Source organism: Chaetura pelagica, unplaced genomic scaffold (assembly GCF_000747805.2).
Source record: "Chaetura pelagica isolate M959 unplaced genomic scaffold, ChaPel_1.0 scaffold498, whole genome shotgun sequence".
NCBI lineage: Eukaryota > Metazoa > Chordata > Aves > Apodiformes > Apodidae > Chaetura > Chaetura pelagica.
In genome coordinates, this window is record NW_009954218.1 from 270591 (window position 1) to 279782 (window position 9192).

The window sequence follows — 9192 nt, forward strand, 5'->3', positions numbered from 1 at the left end:
CTGCTGAAGAGCAGGTGACACCTGCCCACCGTCCTCCCTGACCACAGAGCTACAGCCCAGTTGCAGCCCTCTCCACCAACACAGCAGAGGTGCCACCACGTCACCTGCTCCAGCAGCTCCCGCAGTCCCTGGCACTCACCTCCCAGACACCTCCAGCCAGGGCTTGAGGGACACGACGTTTGGGGCTTGGATTCCTGAATTGCTGGCGAGTAAATTCGCTTTCATATGGAGCAGCAAAGGTTCATTTTCAAGGAGGAGCTCCCAGAAAGAGCTACTGCGTTATTTCCTGATTTCTTTTCTGGTGAGGGCGGCAGATGCGGGTTCCCAGGGTCCTAGTGCCTATGCCTGCAGAGTCAAACATTAATCAGAGATGACTCATTATTTGACAACACTTACAACAACTTTTAACCTTTGAGGACACAAGTACACACCCTTGCTAGAGATGAACTGGAGATCACCAGATCACAGAATCACCAAGGCTGGAAAAGCCCTCTGAGATCGCCAAGTGCAGCCCATGACCTGACACCCCCACATCTCCAGACCATGGCACCAAGTGTCTTTCCCTGAACCCCTCCAGGGATGGTGCCTCCACCACTTCCCTGGACAGTCCATCCCAATGTCTGATCACCCTCTCCATGAGGAAATGCTTTCTGATATCCAACCTAAACCTCCCCTGGAGCAGCTTCAGGCCAGGCCCTCTGGGCCTGTCACTGGTTACCTGTGAGAAGAGCCCAGACCCACCTGAGCACAACCTCCCTTCAGGGAGTTGAAGAGAGTGAGAAGGTCCCCCGAGTTCCTCCAGGATAAACAACCCCAGCTCCCTCAGCCTCTCCTCATCATCCTCTGGTCCCTTCACCTCATTGTCTCCTCTGGACCTGCTCCAGCTCCACAAGACCCTTCTTGCAGTCAGGGGCCCAGAACTGGACCCAGAACTCGAGGTGAGGCCTCCCCAGTGCTGAGCACAAGGGGAGAATCACATCCCTGCTCCTGCTGGCCACACCATTCCTGACACAAGCAGGATGCCATGGGCCTCCCGGGCCAGCTGGGCACCCTGCTGCTCAGATGCTCAGTCCTGCAGCACCCACAGAAAACAGGTTGCACAGAGAGGTGCTGGAGGCCCCATCCCTGGAAACATTCAAGGTCAGGCTTGTCCAGGTTCTGAGCAACCTGATGTAGTCAAAAAGATGCCTGTGCACTGCAGGGGGGCTGGACTAGATGACATTTAGAGGTCCCTTCCAACCCCACTCATTCTATGATTCTATGAAAACTAATGATTCACTGTGATCTATGATTGCTGTGAACAGAGCAGCAGGAGTGGGTGCCCATGGCTCTCCAGGGAGACCGAGACTCAGGAGAGGATGTGGTGGGACCAGGGATCCTGAAGTCCAATCCCATCTCAGTGTGAGACACACGGGAGGTTGATCCAACACTTTGCTGCTCTCTGGGGCCTGGGAACACAGACACTTGACAGGCTGGAACAGGCAGTGGCAGAGAGACCTTTAAGTGGACACCACTGACTAATGGCAGTGGCTTATCTATATCCTCCAGCACCCACAGCTAGAGGGGAGGGAATAATTGCTGCTCATCACCCCAGCCAGAAAACTGGAGACCAGTTTGGCTCTGAGGTTCAACATTTCCTACATGCTGAGCAAAATGGTGTAAAAAGGAGAAAAGGCAGTTACAGGCAAAGATTCCTTCAATCTTTTTACCAGCAAAACACAGCAGGCAAAGAGTTAATAATGAAGTTGAAAGTGTATAAATGGTTCTGGAATTTTGCTTTACCTCAAGGAAAAAAATGTGACAAACTGATCAAGCTGTAGATTCTCTGGAACGAACACACAGTTACAGCATCTGAGACTTCCCTGAAAAGCTTTTCTATAAATAACGACTGCAAGTGTTCAGAAAAGCAACAGGAGCTTTGTAAAAACCAAGTGTGAGTGTCTGGGGGCTGGAAACACAAGCTCTGCCACATGCAGGTGTTAGTCCTGCCTCATGGATCAGGAGGTAGCCAGGCCTCTCCTTTCTGCTATCAAAAATTCCTATTGACTATTACAGAATCATAGGACAGTTTGGGTTGGAAGGGACCTTCAAGATCATCCAGTCCCAACCCCCTGCATGGGCAGGGACACCTCCCACCAGCCCAGGTTGCTCCAAGCCCCATCCAACCTGCCCTTCAACACTGCCAGGGATGGGGCAGCCACAGCTTCCCTGGGCAACCTGTCAATGAAGAGGATAAATGTGACATACTGGAAGTAAAAAGCAAACAAACATGCTTTCCCTTTAACCAAGTTTGTTGCTTCTCTAGACACAAGCCCTGCCTTGGGAGTTTTTTTTAGCAGTTTGAAATCAGTTTCTAGATGGTGAAACCACCCGGAATGTATCAAGTTCTGCAATTATTTTTATCATATAGACAAGCAAAAAATTATCTTCCCTATTTTAGCACCAAAGCAGCCAAACACACACCCTTCCCCAAACCACCCACTGACCTGCACTTGACAATGAGCTTCCTAGGGATGAATGTCAAGTGACTGAAGAGCTCAGTTCAGAGCTTCTTTCTAAAAATGTTTAAGATCTGAGACAACTGAGTGCATGCAGGGTTTTACAGCTGCCTGGTAATCTTCTTAACTGCAGTAATCATACCAGAAATTCTCCCTCCAAAGCACACAGAATAGCAGAATGTATCACCTCCTGTCATTAGGCTGAGTCTTTGGGGGCTGGGAGAGTTGGGGTGTTCAGCCTGGAGAAGAGAAGGCTCCAGGGAGACCTGAGAGCAGCTTCCAGTGCCTGAAGGGGCTCCAGGAAAGCTGGGGAGGGACTTGGGACAAGGGCAGGGAGGGATGGGATGAGGAGGAAGGGTTACAAGATGAAAGAGGGAGGATTTAGGTTGGATCCTGAGAAATTCTTTGCTGTGAGGGTGGTGAGAGCCTGGCCCAGGTTGCCCAGGGAAGCTGTGGCTGCCCCATCCCTGGCAGTGTTGAAGGGCAGGTTGGATGGGGCTTGGAGCAGCCTGGGCTGCTGGGAGGTGTCCCTGCCCATGCAGGGGGTTGAGATTGGATGAGCTTTAAGGTCCCTTCCAGCCCAAATCATTCTATGATTTGTCCATCACTCACCTACTGAAGGTTTATGTGAGAGTAGAAGTTTTTCCCCACCTCCATTCACATTTTTTATTTTGGTGGTAAGATTCTAGCAGCACTTTCTGAATAAATATAAACCCACTAAAACTGCACAAAAAAATTACAGTGAAGATGGATATTTTTTTCCTTCCATCACTTCCAATCTGAGCCATAAAACACGTTGTTCAGGATAACTACCCATGACCTTAGCAGCTGTTTTGTGTTTAGGAACTTATCACCAGAATGCACTTTCACAAAAGGCACATACTTACACCTTCTTAAAATTTTGCTAACCCATTGAGTAATGTACAACAGCTATTTTAAAAGCCCCCAGCAACATTACAGGGCTATTTAAGGCAGGAAGGAAAGGCAACATCCATTTAAGCTGCAAAAGGCTCTAGAAGGACGCAAATGAAAAACCCACGTAGAAATTTAACTAGAACAGGATTAATTCAGACACAGTGACAAGCCAGTATGTGTCTTCATAATGGATGTGACTTCATTTTAAAGCTCATATGAAAAAGCAATCAACTTCTAGAAAAGAATTTCTGCTAGCAGTCATTTGAGTCCATAGTGTGTCCCCTGGAAGATAATGACTTCTTCCTGCAGCACCCACCTCCTCCCAGGCATTCAAGTCCCTCACCTGCCTGGGTCAACACAGGCTTCTTCCAGGCATAAACAGCTCTGACACTTGCCTTTGGTCTGTTTGGGTTTATTCTTCTCTTTATCTGCTTTTACTTGTAGTGAGAATGGGAAGAACAAAACCTGATCTCACTGGAGTGAAAATCCGGAGTGTTGTGTCCAGTTCTGGGCTCCCCAGTTCCAGAGGGACAGGGATCTACTGGAGAGAGTCCAAGGGAGGCCACGAGGATGATGAAGGGACTGGAACACCTGCCTGAGGAGGAAAGGCTGAGAGACCTGGGGCTGTTCAGTCTGGACAGGAGAAGACTGAGGGGGGATCTAATGAATGTCTCTCAATACATGAGGGCAGCAAGAAGGCAGGGACAAGCTCTTGTCACTTGTGCCCTGGGACAGGACGAGGGGCAATGGATTCAAACTGGAGCCCAGGAAGTTCCAGCTCAACATGAGGAAGAGCTTCTTTGGTGTGAGGGTGACAGAGCCCTGGGACAGGCTGCCCAGAGAGGCTGTGGAGTCTCCTTCTCTGGAGACTTTCCAGCCCTGTCTGGATGCCTTTCTGAGTGACCTGCCCTGGTTTTGGTCCTGCTCTGGCAGGGGGGTTGGACTGGATGATCTTCAGAGGTCCCTTCCAACCCCTGTGATTCTATGATTTCAAATTTCCATGTACAGTTTCATAGCTACAAGGAAAGGAACATTTTCTGGAATTTGTGAAATAATAACAATGGAAGCAATCTAAGTGCTTCATCACCTGGCACAGCACTGAAAACAGTACTTACCCACAGGAAAAAAAAAAAAAAAAAAGGCCTGATTAATATAAATCCTTGAGTACAAATCCATAAATACATATTGGAAAAATCAGAGTACTAACTATGCGTGAAATAAAACATGGAATCAGTTCATCAGCTAGTTCAATTATTGTTGAAAAAATGTTGCACATATGGTAAAAACCATGATTAATGTGTCTAAAATCAAAAGCCTTCCATAACAATGTCTCTTGTTAACCTCTTGTATGAGGTCACACAAAAGGCTGTATATCCAGCAGCCCTCCAGGTACATTTTCAGAGGTGTTTGTAGTTCTGCTTCTAGTTTCATCACCTCAATAAATTTGTTGGTTGTTCCCTATATTTTTATTAGTCTGTGAATGAAGAAAACTGGATTAGTAGCTCAACTCTTGACTATTTAGGAAGACATAATTAATAACACTTAAGTGAATCCTTCATCCTATTGTCAGCTGTTTGCTACCATAAGATCTTCTCCAGTTTGTTCTATTCCTTGTCATTCTAGCAATGATTGTAGCAGCTGACAGTAGTGGATTAAATTTATTACTGATATTTACACCTCTAATGCAACACAAAACCAAGGCCTACACTAAAAGTCTTGCTTTGTTAAGTAAAACCTTCCACTTGTGTCCTTGGCACTCAGACTGTCACCAGGTCCAGCAGGAAACACTAAAAAGTCACTCTGCAAAGACAGGATCTCTCCAAAGTTCTTCTAATGTTAAGAAGTCTTTCAAAAGAAAAAGCAATTTAAGACTCTTAGAATCTTTGTGCCCTGCAAAAAAACCAAACACCACAAACAAACAAAAAACCAACAAACAAAAAAAACCCCTGACTGCAATTGTTACTTTGATGAGGGGTATTATCTCAAGCTCTAGTTAGGCCCAAAAGGTTTTAAGCTTTTTATCACAATCTGATATGAACATCTCAGTGATGCTACACACAGCAGACACTGGTGCCTTCAGTATTCCAGAACATTCCAGAACAGGTTATAGCTCACACCACCTCCTCCTCTTCCTCCTCAGCACCCCTGCTCTGTGAGCACTTCTCAGAAGGCACCTGCTTCCAGACTTCTCTTCATACAACAGCTTCTGGGTTCATCAAACCACAAAGCACAGCACAGACCAACTTCAGGTGCAGAGCTGATCTCACACAAACCAGACTTGTCTCGGTTTAAGAGCAAGAACTAAACACTGGCACGTTGCTGTAAATATTCTGCTATAAAAGGGGGCATTGGGAAAGAACTCCAGTAAAGACAACTCTGAAGAACCAGAGGGGAATCTTTTAGAATGAAACAATCTTCTTCCCAGGCCAAACGAAAAACGTAACAATTCTGGTGTTCAGGTATTTTCAAAGCTGTAACTTAGACAAGACTTAAAGGACTATGTCCAAAAGTGACTGAATACCTGGAGTAGAAGGTTTTTAGGAATATCGGCTTGAACAGTCAAAACCAACTTCAATTGTGGACTGATTTTCAGGAATATTTCAAGAAATACACTTTGATTCTGCTCTGCTTTGGTTGGTGGTTGTTTTTTGAAGCGATGAAGTGATTTCCCTGATAACTGGAACATCATTTCATCATCAGTTTAGAGAAAAATGTACAGAAAACATTTTTTACACGGGTAGGTTTCTCAGCACAGATTACAATTGTAAGGGAGAAACATCTGGCAAAGCTGAGCAAGATGCTGCTCAGTTCATACCTGGTTATCCCAAGAGTTTGTTCACTGCAGTGAACTGACTTAGAGCATATTATTTACATCCCAAATTTTCCTTCAGAAATATCTATGAAATATTATTTCCTTGCTGTACACACTTCTAGAACAAAAGAAGCTCGACCATGTTGACATCTCTACAAACCTCTCCCACCTTCTCATGGCCCCCTGGACACGTTCCACACACGCACCTGCTGCTGTGGAGGAGCCACCACAGAGCTCACATTGAAGCTGGTTTTGAACCCTGTGGGGCTCCAGTTTCCTCGGTTTCCTGCCTTCTGAACAACGTCTTTCTTTTGCTGCTTTTGTCATTCTAAGTGCTCTCCTTAAGTCTGCAAGCAAACAGGGCAACATATTCATTTCCTTTTCAATGCTAGCACTGTTTTTCTACTCAAACGCTAAACATCCTGTGAAAATTTCCTGAAACACTCAGATTAAAAACCAAAGAAACTCTCTTTGGGGTCACTTTCAAACCTGCAATGTGTAAAGAGCTCCCAAGAACAAACAGTTTGATGAATTTCTCCTCTGCTGCCTGGCACTGCTGTTAAACACTAACACCCAACTGATTCATTTTAGGCTTCTTATGCAGCCAGTCCAGTCTCAGCTGCAAGACTTGCACATGGAAAAGCATGTCTACCTGAGGAGCTTCTTGTTGGCTGCAGGACACACCTCATGGAGCTGGGTTACATCCAGATGCCAATATTGCAGGCATCTGCACTTGGTTAGATCACAGAATCACCAAGGCTGGAAAAGCCCTCTGAGATCATCAAGTCCATCTATGACCTGACACCCCCGCATCTCCAGACCAAGGCACCAAGTGCCACCTACAGCCTTTCCCTGAACACCTCCAGGGATGGTGCCTCCACCACTTCCCTGGACAGTCCATCCCGATGTCTGATCACCCTTTCCATGAGGAAATGGTTCCTGATATCCAACCTAAACCTCCCCTGGAGCAGCTTCAGGCCAGGCCCTCTGGTCCTGTCATTGGTTGCCTGTGAGAAGAGCCCAGACCCACCTGAGCACAACCTCCCTTCAGGTGGTTGAAGAAGTGAGAAGTGATAAGGTCCCCCTTGAGTCTCCTCCAGGATAAACAACCCCAGCTCCCTCAGCCTCTCCTTGTAAGACTTTCTCTCTAGTCCTTTCACCTTGTCTCCTCTGGACCTGCTCCAGCACCTCAAGATCCTTCTTGCAGTGAGGACCCAGATCTGGACACAGGACTCCAGGTGAGACCTCCCCAATGTATGTCCCCTCACCAAACACTAAGACCTAGGGACACTGTTGCCTCAGTGAGTTCATCATTTAATTTTTCAGCAAGGCACTGAGGATCATAACTCATGCAGAGAGAAGTTCAAAGAGGCCAGGCAGTTACAGGCTCATCACACACTTGCTTCTGAAAAAAATCTGTCAGCTTTAGATGTGGTAACTTCTTGGTTGTTAAGGATGTTCTTGTAAGACATTCTAGCTCTGCAACTATCATTTCAAGTAGCAGATCTCTCTTTTCTTCCACTGCAAGAAGAAATCTGGCATTTGGGTCACAAACTGAGAAACTGAGGCAGGTAAGGGGGAGAAATCCCCTCCCAAGGTTTGTTTCTCACAGTGGAATTCACAGTTGGGGGGTTCCACATACTCCTCCACATCCCAATTCCAGGCATTAAAGGACTCACCAGTAACCAGCTGCAGGCCAGAAGGCACCCCAGAAAATGTAGCCCTGAACTTTCATATAAATTAAATTTGGCACATCAAGAACAATTTCTTCTTAAAACAGAATGAGGTTATCCGAGCAAAATGGTAGGAATTCAGGTGAAGAAATACAAAGCCATGTAAATGAAAAAAAACCCCGCACATTCATTCCAGTAGGCAGAGAAAGATGCATTTATCATCAAAATAGTTACATTTTATCCAGAGAAGAAGGCTTTTCTCATTGCTAACATAAGTACCAGAAGGAAAACATAAGGGTTAACAAAATGTGAGTCAGTTTTTAACACTTCTTGCTTCTTCAACAAGACCAAGTTACCCAGCAACGTGCTGCTCTCTGCCCTCTGTTTTTCAATATATTCACAAGTTCAGGATCTTGAGGAACATATTTGGAGTCTCTCAAACAGTGCATCTATTGAATCCTTCCCCTCTACCCCCTCTCCCCCAAAAAATCAATGATGGTGCAAGCTCATCTACATCACAAAGCTGAGCTGCAGAAATACCACTTTTTCTAGCCTAGTTTCAAGCAATTAATGAAAAATATTTATATCTTTATTTTCAGTTCATATAATTATATTCTCTCAACAAAAAGATGTGGAAAAATATTGTTTATGTATTCAAGTTACTTCAGATCCTGTTTGGAGACATGATTGTAAAGAGTAGTGTTATGTTTTCTAGTTACAAAGACATATTAAAATAGTTTCCTCCATTTCTTATTTCCACAGTGTCGGAACATGAATGAAATGCAACCTGTTTACTGAAACTGCTCGGTATGAAACTGGTTGAGCAAGAAGGTGCAATTCACAGTAGCCATTTCATACTGAAGAAACTGTTCCCTTTCTCTTGGTAGAGAGGGGCTTCTCCAGAAAGAGGTTCTGAGCAGGAAACTCATCTCCTTCCGTGACTACAGGAAGCAGAGGCCTCTGGGGTTTTTTTGAAGTGTCTTCTTTGAAAACCAACCCCTTGTACTGCAGGAACTTTGAAATAAAACATATACATGCACCTGGCAGGGGGGCTGGATCCAGCAGCACCCTCTGGGTGGGCAGGAGGGGAACTGCTCCCAAATGTTTGTTGTTCATAACTGAAATGATCCTGTACATAAAATTGCAACAGAAAACCAAAAAAGATTCATAAGACAGACTGAAGTAAAAAATGATTGTTTTGAATTGCCTGGGCTGGTAAATGGCAGACAAGTCACAGGCTCCTTGATGTCTGCCTCAAATTGTGGTTAATAAGAAAATAAGATTTTTTATAGAA